At 34.1% G+C, this 12,633-nt stretch overlaps 1 protein-coding gene across 5 annotated transcripts in view; it reads right to left on the bottom strand.

Moving 5' to 3' along the window:
* LOC113256632 (contactin-4) overlaps positions 1-12,633 on the bottom strand; it is an 877,814-nt gene that overhangs the window by 501,862 nt on the left and 363,319 nt on the right. The gene's annotated exons all lie outside the window — the stretch shown is intronic.

The following is a 12,633-nucleotide window of genomic DNA, read 5'->3' as shown; positions in this document are numbered from 1 at the left end:
CATGTGGTGATTTTAAGTTCCAAACACACAGAGCAGCTAGAAGCTAATGAGCCTGCGTGATAAAGGGCCTAGGGGAATTTAGGGAGCCAGAAAACCTGAGTTGTAATTCTCACCTTATAAAAATCAGGTGATCTACAATATGACACTTTGCCTTTCTGAGCCTTAGTTTTCTTATCTGTATAATAGGGCTTGGTCCAGAACTTTGAGGGCTCTCACGGGTGTAACATTCATTTGTTCTAAGAATTAGAAAGTAGATCTCCATTAGTTTACACTTCTAACAGCAACCATTATAATGGGAATAAAATAAAGGTACACTTGAACAAAAAACAAACAAAAAACCTGTCCCAAATGTGGGGGCCTCTGCTACCTTTTGGGGTCCCAAGATAAACTGGCTAATAAGCAGCTATTTTAGAGAACAGAAAGCATCATTATTATGAAGTGTAAGTAAATTATAAATGTGTGAAAGAAAAAAGACAGGCTGTGCAGAAAATAATTTTATCTAATTCTAATATCTAATTCATAATACTAATTATGTCTACCTGACAGTAAAACTGGATGACAAGCCAAAAGTCCAGGTAGATGTTTGTCTTCATGAGCCAACTGCCAGAGTACTACACTTTGTGGGGAAAGAGTCTTTTTGTATTTAACTGAATTCCAATTTTCTTCCGCTCCTACTATTTGAAAGTAAAGAAAGGAAGGGCTTCTCCTCACATTATCAGTTACCTTACTTTTGTGGAAAAATGTGTTTCAACAAGGTCAAAATAACCCAAACTGTCCTAGGGTTTTGGTACTGGCCTTAGAGAATAAAGGGGAAATTGACACTTTTATGATCTCTTACTCAATAACCAGAAAAGTAACTCACTCCAAAGACAGAGGATCTCGTGTAAAATGCATCCTGCCAGACCTTTTCATATCCATTACAACTCAGTTATTCCAAATCAGATAGAAGGCCTCAAGGAGATTCAATATCAATAGTTAATAATAATAAAACAAAGTGGAGGATGATGAAACAGTATACTTACACTTTTTAAAAATTTTACTTTTCAGTAATTTTTTGTTGGTTCAGAATGCTTTTGTAAGTATTTTCAATCCAATTTCTCTAAGATAACCTGTTTCCTTATTTCCTTGAGTATTGTTGCAATTTGGCATAAGTTGTAAAACGACTGGCATAAATTTCATGTTTGTTATTTTTATCTGGCTCATTATTATTGAGACTTTAGCACATCTACTTAACACAGCTCATGTGAGGTGCTGACAAAAATAGGTTAATTAAATAGTAATTGTGCATCTCAGTCATATTAGCAAACATATTGCTGAAGTAAATGAAAAAAGGAGCAAATTAAAACACTAACGTGTTTATTCAGTGGTACAGTCGAAATAAATAGTTTAATTGGTTTTAAGTTCTATTCAGTCCCTGTTTGGCTGGTAATTACTTTGATTCATTTTTGATTATGATATGTAATAGATTCACTTTGACATCATGTGATTTGCACTTGTTTCTAACGGTAGGTGATAATTACTAACTAAAAATTTCTAACTTCCATCAATTTTCTTCATACATTTCTCCCCTGAGACATACCATTTAAAATATGAAGTGGTTTATAATAAAAGCCTAAATCTGGAAAATGTCTGATATTTTTTTTCCTTTAAGGTCAAAGCCAACATTAATGTCAAAATAAATATAGCAAAAAGGAAGAGAAAAAGAAAAATGATTAGCAACTATAAACAAAAGAAACTGTCTTCACAGAGATAGTATAACCTGATATATTACCTCAGAATGTATTTCAGAAGCCAAAATATATAGCGATTGTTTTAGACTTTGCATAGAAATTGCAAGAAACTGCATCTCTTTGGGACTCTGAGGAGTCTGCAATTTTAACAACACTCTTGTCAAGGCTAATAAGAACCTGGGGAATGGGGCTCCTGAGGTCTCTTTCTGGCCATAATACAAGATTCAGCAAGTTAAATACAGCTCTGAGCCTCAGCAAATCTAGGGGCAAAATGAAAGTTATGGCAATAATTTCCCAACAGGTTGAAACTTAATCAATATTTTTTAATGTTTTGGAATCTTCAGCAGTAAGTCACCTGATATGCATACAACTGTTGTTTCTCCTAGAAAGTGTTCTTATTTCTTATTCCTTGCCTCACTCACTAAAAGTCAGAGTCAAAAGCTAAGACAACTGTGACATTTCTCCAGCTGAGAACAAAATTTCAAAGGAATGAATGGTTCAGAAATCACTGCCCAGGGCACCCACTGGAATGACAATCTAAGCAGCTTGACTGGACTTTCTTTTCCAATCAAAAGCAATGGAGCCAGTAATAAAATAATTGAGGAGCAAGACAAAAGTATGGATCCACATGAGAAAGTCTGTGGCCTTATTTGTTTTCCAAGAAGTAATCAGATTCCTGTAACAATGACTCACAGAGACCAGGGTCACAAAATTAAAACAGTCTATGGGGAAAAAAATAGCCCATTTTTAAATATTATGTCACAATGACATAAAATTGGCCCAGGAGCTAGATAAAAAATATAATATGCCTCAATATTTATCTGCTGCCAATTACTCAGACATGTGGAGTAACCATTAGCAAAAAATGTCTATTAATTTAAGGTGTGCAGGTGCATGCCTCTGTGTGTGTTTGTGGTGTGTAGAAAGAGAAAGAGTGAAAGGGGGAGAGACGAATTATAGAAAAAATATTTTGTAAGTGGTATTTCTCATTTACTTTTTGGGGTAGAACTGATTTATCCTTATTATATTGGCTAAAGAACACATCCAAATTTTCTTATCATCTAAAGAGAAAAAATCCTTTTACTCAGAAGATTCTGATTTTCCTTTTAACAAAGAGAGAAAGCTTTGAAAGACTGGTTTTTAACTGTCACAACGGAGGGGGGTAGGTGCATGTTACTGGCATCTAGTGGGTAGAAGCCAGGGATGCTGCCAACTATCCTATAATGCATAGCCAACTCTGAAAAAAATTCTCTGGCCCAATATGTGAATAATGCCACCTTTGAGAAACCCTGACCCAAGGGAACCATGTGGGATCCTCATAGTTAGAATTCCTAAGAATTCAGAACTGAGATTAAAAACCAACAAGTTTAAATGGGGTTGTTCTAAGTATAGCTGCAGTAGCAATACTAAACACTGTTTTGCCTTGGAAGTAACTTTAGACTTCTTAATATGCTTTCACAAAAGTTACCATATTCAGTACAATAAGCTACTTCCAAAACCAAGAAAGTACTATAATTCCAAGTCTATCAGTGCAAACAAGCAGGACCTTAGAACAAATAACCAGAGGCATGGTCACTAAAAAAGGCAAACCCTAACAAGTACCTAATATGGCCCTCACCTCCCTGTCCTGCTTCTCACAAAACCAAATAGAACAGATAAAAATTAATCTCAATCCAGTATATATAATCCTTTCCCACTGGACCCTGCCATGGGAACCAAAGAAGACAACTCTTTAGCTAGGTGAGCTCCATGTGATTTCACATATGTGTTTTCTTTCTATCTCTCTGTCCCTGAACAGGTGGACATCCTCTTCTATGTTCCCATGTCAGGAATCTGATCGTATTCTTGAAATAGAGTTTAAGTAGAGAGTTGGGATTAAAAGCAAATATGCTTTACTTTATGGACTTCCATTAGGAAATCAGTTTTAAAAACTCCTGTTTACTTACTCATTCAACAAAAATTTACTGAGCACATTGTCCATTTAAATTACTGGGGAGAGAAATAAAATCTCTCAGCATCTGCTTTCCTTACAAACTTTATGCATTTATATTGTATCCCCCATATCATCTTGCCTGGCTCAGAAAAAGTTTACTGCATTTCTAATCATCCACTAAGGTCATTATTATTTATAATCAGCCTTATCACTAATGTAGTGCCCTATAGACTCTTCAGCTTTGCTGCTGAGCTCTTTTGTTGGCTCCAGGGAGTGTAGGCGCTAGGTAGATGACAGGGGCTTTTCATTTTATTCGTTGGCATCCCTTCCATCAACTGCAAAAAGCCTTATGCAAGCTTTTACAGGAGGGGGACTCAGTTCACCTTTGTTCTTAAAGAGAAAGTATCTCCCCTTAGATCTGCTGCAGATGGAACAAGATGAGGAAGAAGGTGTTCAAGAAGTAAGACTGACAGAAAGAGAACCAAACCCAAAATGGTCTTTATTTCCTAAGATTACCACAGTGTTACATTAGAAGAAAAGTGAATAACTGATTACACTAAGCAAAGTCTGTTCTTAACATTTCATGGAGTGTGAAAGAGGAATAAGATGCCTGCTTTCTTTCGTACATGCTTTGAGAAAATGGGTTACTGTTTTTTTTTTTTTCTCTTTTTTTCCTAAATGCATCCCAGATACAGAGGAATGGGCTTAATTTTAGAACAACATGAATCAGAGATTAAGGCAGAATTCAAGACTCTCTTTAAGTAGACATTTTAAAAGTTCTTTTCAGGGAAACCACTGTCTAAATTCATACACTGCTACCCTCTTTGTCAATATGATGTAGAAATATTGCAAACAACAAATATAGCAAAAGCAACCTTTAACTCTAGGAATCCAGAATCTAGGTAATCTACATGATATAGCCACATAATCACATGAAATGTTACAGTATAAATCCAAACTCAGGCTAAGTGATATATTTAGTTGGGTCTCTGCAATTTCAAAATAAATTTTCTTACTGCTTTGTTGGGTGGGTGGGTGGGGGAATGATATTACAGATTTAATTCTGAGCAGTGCAAAATGTAGAAGGATGACGTCTGTCCAGAGATGTGTATTTTTTTTCTGACATGGACTATCATTATTTCAGGTTCTTATTATGTGTCAGAAACAGTTACGCATTTTCCAATGATTATCTACTTTAATCTTCACCACAACCCTCTGAGGTAGGTGTCTTTACTACTTTCATTTCATAGATAAAGACACTGAGAACTAAAGATGCTGAGTGAGTCGTCCAAGGGCCCATACTTAATATGTGGCAGATTTGGGTTTTCTAAATTTTATCATGCGGAATATTTATTTTTCTTTGTTGACAATATTTTCCTTACCAATCATGTTCACAGCCGAAAATGTTCCTCAGTGTGTTTGCCCAGAGTAAACCAGTGGTTCTAAGTTTGTAACTTTGAAACAAGTTGGTACAAAGTAAAGCAAGTGTATTAAACCTTAAAATTGTTGGGTAGGGTTGACTTAAAATAACATAAAAAATGTAATAACTTTGGACAAGATTACATAGAACACTCAGTTTAAAACTGATTATCTGGATTCCCCTTTGGCCAAAAATTTTTTTGAAAAATTCCAAACTTACAGTAAAGTTGAAAGAATGGTGTAATGAATACCCATATGATTATGACTCAGAACTAATGTAAACATTTTGATATTTGTTTTCTCTTTTTATTCCCTCTCCTCTCCTTTTCCCTCTTTCCTTCTCACTATTATACTAATTTTTTTTTCTGAATCGTTTAAGAGTAAGTAGCAGATATCTTGGCACTTTGCCCTTAAATAATTCTCCAAAGAATTCACCAAATAATGCTTTTTCAGCTTTACTGATGTATAATGGACAAATAAAATGGTAAGATACTTTAAGTATACAATGTGATGATTCACCAAATAGTGTTTTCCCAAAGAACAAGGATTCTCATCTACATAACCACAAAGCAATTAACCAATCCAATAAATCTAACCCTGATACAAAATGATCATCATTTACTATATTCTCTGCATGTGACATTGTATTCTCAGTGCACTGCATTAGGGGGTAGGTATTGTCAGTTTGTCCTATTATTGGTAGTATTAAATTTAATCACCAGACTCCTCTCTTACAAATATAAAGGTATCATTTTACTTTCGTAATTTGTAAGTAACAATTGGAGAATACTTTGAGAATGTGTAAGTATCATGTTCTCCAATAACCTCCTCCCGGGTCATTTTAGTTACATTGATGAACCCTGACTAATCAATTTTTGCAATGATAGTTACAAAATATCTGGATTTGCAAACCTCAATAATCATCTAATTTCTTTTTAAAGGATCCCAACCCACTTACTTAACCCTCTCATAGAACATCAGAGTGGTGGCAATGGGTGCCATTCAAAAAATACTAAGTTTCTGAAGTTTTCTCAGGAATCAAAGCCAATGACAACTCATCAAGCTAGTCATGAAAATTTCTTATCATTTCCAGAAAACAGGAAGATAGGCAGGAAAATATGAAATTAACCACTTCTTTTTAAGGGATAAAGGGAATTTGTCAGGATAAACCTGGATATCACTCTTCATAGTAATGTTTTAAGTTGAATAATGAGACATCCTTCTTCATATCTACTAATGCTACACTAATCAGGGTAGAATCACTTTCAACTTTGCAGAATGCACTGTATATTAAGGAGCCAAAGTGTTCCTTTTAGACATTTTAAATTGTGCCATTTATTGATCTCTAAACCATTCTATTTTGTTGTAGCATTTTTCACCTGGAAACGAATAAAAAATGAAAAGCCCTGGTTGAAATCCATTCTCCACACTGATGTCAAAGTGCCCTTTCCAAAATAGAAATCTAAAGACATTATCCTCCTGTTTAAAATCTTTCAGTGGATCCCTATCAATTACCTGGTAAAACCCAAACAATACAAATTCATACAAAGTTCCCTTTCTAATATTCGCCATTGCCCGATGATTGTGCTTTATGTTACATTCATCAATCAGGATTTTCCCCTCTTCCTTGAAAATTCCATGCTGTTTTTTTCTCTTCATGCAAATAGATTCTTTCCTTTGCCTATCATGCATCCCTACCCCTACAAGCTTCATCAGGAAATATTTTCAATGTTTTAGAGAACTTAAATACAAAATATAAAACCATAAATCTTTTAGAAAAAGCATTAAGAAAAAATCTTCAGGATCTAGGACTGGGCAAAGAGTTCTGAGATTTGATACCAACAGCATAGTCAATAAAAGGAGAATTGATAAACTGGACCTTATCAGATTAAAAACATTTGCTCTGAGAAATGCTTTGGTAAGAAGATGAAAACACAAACTATATCCTGAGATAAAATATAACCACATATTCATTAAAGGATTAGAATCTATAATATATGAAGAACTGTAGGACTAAACAATTGAAAAGATACAGTTAGAAAATGGGCAAGAAACCCCCCATGAACAGACATTTCACTGAGGAGGATAAACAGATAAGAATATGAATGGATGTTCATTAGCTATTAGGAAAATGCAAACTAAAATCATAATGAGATATAATACACACCTGTCAGAAAAGCTAAAATTAGAAAAAAAGAAACATTAAATGCTGGGGAGAATATAGAGAAAATAATGAGTCACACATTGCTGACAGGAACATAAAATGATACAGCCACTCTGGAAAACATTTTGGTAATCTCTAAAACAACAAAACTACAATTACCATAAAACCCCAAAATTGCTCTCCTGTTATTAACTAATATGTTGCCATAAATGCAATCAATATTTTCTAAGCATCTATCAAATTCCATGTAGTAAACATTCATATATATTTGCAATAAGTAAATATAAAAGTAAAAAAAATAAAATAGGGATATTTAATGAATTGTCTTCATAATCATATTTCATTGTATAAACAACTTTTTATCAGTATTGACTTAAGATATTCCAATGGAGAGTTTAAAATTATTTCATCTATTTCTACTTTAAAGAACAATTGATTATTGGTAGGATGGAACAGAGAGAGAGGGAGAGAGAACCAGTGGGATAGTAAGTAATTGAGAAGATTCATTCATTCAACCCATATTTATTATTTATTAAGTGCTAATCACTGTGTTGAGTGTCGGTGAGCCAGACAAACAGATGACAACAATTATAGAGTTTATATTCTGGGGAGGGAGAAAGACAACAGATAAGTAATCAACAGGTAAATTCAATAATTATAGATTTCGTAAGTGCTCATTAAGAAATAAGAGAGTCATAAGACAGAGAATAATAGAATTTGGCACTTCGGTATTCAACATGGTTGGCGAGATCAGAAAAATGGTATTAAAGAAGTTACCTTTAAAAGCAACATAATAGAAAACGTGAAATTTTTATATGCCATAGTGCTGGGATAAAATGTTCATTTGCATCTTATTAGAATAAACCCACTCCAACTCCCAAATCCCTTCAATATGGGTTATATGTGTACACTCATGAACACAAGGCACTAAATTATTCACTATATATGTCAATGTGAGAACCACTGACAGTATTTATGAAAATGTACCAAACTGTATTTTCCAGACATAACGATGAGCTATATCATTTGAAGGTGCAAATGCTATGGGAATACAACCAATGGGGTGTAGATTTTCGGTACTCTGGAACCAGTTCAGAGGGATCTGAGATGTCAATTTAAGGATTTTATATGTGATTCATTAAGGGAAGAGGCGTGTCCATCAAAGTTTTTGGATTATTGGTGATAAAAAAAAATGATGACACCAAATAGTAGTAAAGAAACACAATGAAATACATATGTAAAAAAAGGAAGCATTTATTACCCATGCCACATGTTCCCCTTTGAAGGGATAATGGCAGAATAATACTCTTGGATTTGTCCCCATGAGTTTGGAAGAAGAAATGGGACATAAGCACTCATCTCCTTCTTCTATTCTTTCTTCAGAAAGAATAGAAGTGCTTTCTGTTCTGCTTTCTGATCACAAAGCATAGAACCCATCCTTCAGAAACAATAAAAGTTGTCCAGGTATGCAAATAACTGGATAGATAAATCTGTTTTGAATTCAGGAGTGAATTATTGCCACTCTTTCAACAAATCTATGCTATATTTTCCCTTGATCTGAAATGAGTGTTGTATTTTTATCTCTATTAGTGTGATTGCTAAGTATGTCTCCTAATTGATTCTAAATTTTGCAGGGAAATAGGGCATTGTTCTTAAGGCTCCTAAAATCTCCAGATAGGCTTTTCCTGGAATATCTAAGAACTTACAATACCCCAGTAAAAATGAAAGGAGTTGAATAAAAGCACACAAGTTTAATTAAACCAAAATTTTCTATAAGCATATACAATGTAATCAAGAATAAATGGCTTTCTTACTGGTAGAATTTTGCACTGCCAATATATTTTTGGATGACATGAAAAAGTTGAGTTTGTATCTAAAGGAAACATTCAATTAACTTTTCTTTCTTTTATAACTACTACACAGAATGTATAATATGGTAACAATGGATAGCTCCTAAATAGAAATTGCTTATCTTTTTTAAAATCTAACTTTTTTGGGCAAGCCCATGCACAAATCTCCCATTGTCATCTGGATGGTTAGGACAGAAGACAAGTGACAAGATCTCATTTCAGCTATGTACTGTGGATCAGCATCTGCTTCCTCTCTGTGCCATGTTGTAATGGCTAAACTCTGGATCCAATTCAAAGCCCTTCCTATTAAATTACTTTTAGAGGCTGAAGTTCACTACTTTTCAGACCAGAGTTATGAAAAAAAAAAAAAAAGTACTGTATACAACACTAAAATCAGCAAATGTTTTCAGGTATTAATTTATTATTTAAGTATTTATTGAATAACTCATATGTATAAGTGGGTGGGGATTTAATGCAGGTCTAGACTTGATACTTGCTTTCTAGGAATTTGAGGACCCATAGAGAAATATAATCTTATAGGTAAGTATTTTAAGAGAGTGTTTATTAAAGTCCTTTGGGAATTTAGAAAAGGAAAAGATTATTTCCTACTTGACACTTAAAAAAGTGCTTTGGGGAAGAAGTGGTGTTTGAAATGAAAATTTGAAATATCTGTCAATTTTAGAAATTCAGAGATTGCTATTAAAGGTTGATTATGATGTTGAAGAGAGGATTTAAGATAATCTTCTATTTTAGCTGCTCCACAATAGAAGAGGTCCCCCTCTAAATAAGTATCCCATTCTGGACATGGTCTCTGATATCTAGACTTTATTGAGGATTTAAAGTACCACCACTCTGAAAAAATCTGTATGCTCAAATACAATTTTTCATAAAATATCAAGGAAATCACAGACTTTCAGTTTAGAAATTCTGCTTTAGATCAAGGGAATATTTTTAATAAATAATATACTGCATATAAACAGTATTTTACATTTTTCAAGACCTTTTACATTATTACAATATGAAGTAGTAGTAAGGACTTTATCATTGCTCCCATTTTTCAAATAAAAAGACGAGCTATAGAGAAATCAAGTAACTCTTCCAGTATTATGAATTTCCTTGGGATTTTCTGGGATTATGCAGTACTTATTATAATGACTCCTTAATCTGACGAAATTCTACATTTTTATCATTCATTTGAAACTTTCCTCTATCCAAATTGGTTCAACTACATGTGAGAGAAAATCAAAATGATAATGGCTTAAAATAAAAAGAAGTTCATTTCTCACTCACAAGGGGAAAAAAAAATCCTAATAAGCAATCTAGGGCTGATAGAACAGTTCCACAGTCATCAATTAAGAACCTAGGTTTCTTTTTTCACTCCCCCCCTCACTGCTCTAGCATTACATTAATCAAGATCACCTCTTGGTCCACCTTCTAGAGCTCCAGACATCAAGCTGCATTCCCAGCAATGGAAAGAAGGAAGTAGAGTGGAGCACTGGAAAGCACAATTTCTAACTACATCAACTATTCTTGAAGAGACTGCTCAGAAGTCCCTCCAAACATTTCTGCTTATATTACATTGGATAAAGCTTAGTTACATGGTCATATTAGTTGTAAGCATGCTAGCAATTACAGTATTTTGTCTAGGTACCCTGATGCCCTAAATAATACTGGGGTTCTGTTACTAAAGAACAAAGGAAGAAAGGATATGATTGGCAACTAGCAGTCCCTCCCATAATCACTACCCAACACTAGATACTCAAGGCAACAATAAAACTGTGCTGGAAGAAATCACTGAATGAGAATTCTGAAGATGAGATTTCTGGTTGATGAGAAAATATCAACTAGATCTGTGTGTGGTTTGGATCTCCTGATTTGTAAAATAATAGAAATTGGAGATTAGAGTGCCCCTCAGGTATCCTCCAGCCATTGAGGTTTTAGAAGAGCTAAAATAAAATGTTACTTCACATTTTATGTCCTGAGCAATGACATTTTCTGCTATGTTAACTATCTCTACATCTGAAAATAGTGTAACTTAGACTCTGTAAGGATAGTAGAGTAGCCCCATTGATTTGATTATTTTAGAACAGATATTCACGAAAGAAAGAAAGAAAGAAAGAAAGAAAGAAAGAAAGAAAGAAAGAAAGAAAGAAAGAAAGAAAGAGAATAAGACAGAATTTTTTTGGGGATTTGAGTATAGATGGCAACTTTTTCATCTTGGTACCAAAAGAAAGATACTCTGTATATTATCTTCTTGATATTTGCGGTGGGGAATGAAAATTCACAATCAAAATGAAACATTTATGCTTACAATTTAAGAACTTTAAGATTCTAACACTAAAATGTTCAGCTGTTTATAAAAACTACCATTTATGCAAGTAAAATATTCAATCAGTAAAAACAGTTCTTAATGCCCCCAGGATAATCAATTTTTTTAAGTTTACAGAACTAAATCTGTGTAACAATATAACCATCAAGTCTTTGTGCCATCTTCCTATAAAACCTGATAGAATGAAAAGACTATAGACAATACTGTTTGAATTATAAACTGCCACCACACTTCAGATTTGTTAATTAGGGTACAAGCATGTGGTTCTTTCTGAGCATTACCAAAGAAGGCAACTAATCCATGTTTATCTGCTTCATTGTTCTTCTCTTTCATTCATTGTAGTTTTTTAAATGGAAGGACCCCGAGTGTCATAAAAAGGAATTAAATAGAAAACTAAGTAGAAAATTTAATAATGAGCCAAATGGCTGACTTTTCAATTATTTCACCGAAGAGGAAAAAATATTCATTAACAACAATATGGTCACCTATCTAACTGTAAAATACAGGAAAGCAGAAGGGAAAGAAGGGCTGATCCTAGTTCTGAGATCTCTAAAACAACATACCTAGAACAGAATCTGCTCTCTCATTCTGCCGACTTGGAGCACTGACCAAGATCTTCCCCGTGCTCTTCTCAACTGATCATGACATCTCTGTTCCAGTGTCTTTAAACCGTCTCTGCAGATTTGAGATAAGCCTCTAGGACAAAGCCTAGCCACCTGACTCATTACCCTAACCTACAATCTTTCTGAAACTTGGGGCATATTTAGAAGGTAGGATTTACAAATACCATACAAAGATGTTATAGTAAAAGAGCATATGCAAAGCATATGAGCCACCTCTTCCATTAAATTCCAACAGGATTTATTAAGCACCCATTATAGGCAAGACACTGTGCTAAGAACCCAGAAGGCAGCATTTTCTTCTTTCAGGGAACTTTCAAGCCAGTGATTGTTGACTAAGTTTAAAAGGGTGCCTAGAGATTTTCTAAAAAAACAATGAAAACCAAAACAATACAATACAGCCTAAATTCTTGGTATTTTCTAATTCACAGGGAGGAAATAAGGTATGGAAGACTTAAAAAGAATCCTTGCTTGAGAAGTCTACAGTGTAGATTTGTGAGACAACATACAAACTTGTGCAATGCTTCAAAAATAATCACAGAGAGGATACTAGTATAAAGCACCAGAGTTCAATAAAACCATGACAGC

This window comes from Ursus arctos, unplaced genomic scaffold (genome assembly GCF_023065955.2).
Source record: "Ursus arctos isolate Adak ecotype North America unplaced genomic scaffold, UrsArc2.0 scaffold_14, whole genome shotgun sequence".
NCBI classification, from domain to species: domain Eukaryota; kingdom Metazoa; phylum Chordata; class Mammalia; order Carnivora; family Ursidae; genus Ursus; species Ursus arctos.
Note: the sequence above shows the minus strand (reverse complement) of the source record. Positions and strands in the feature narration are given on the sequence as shown.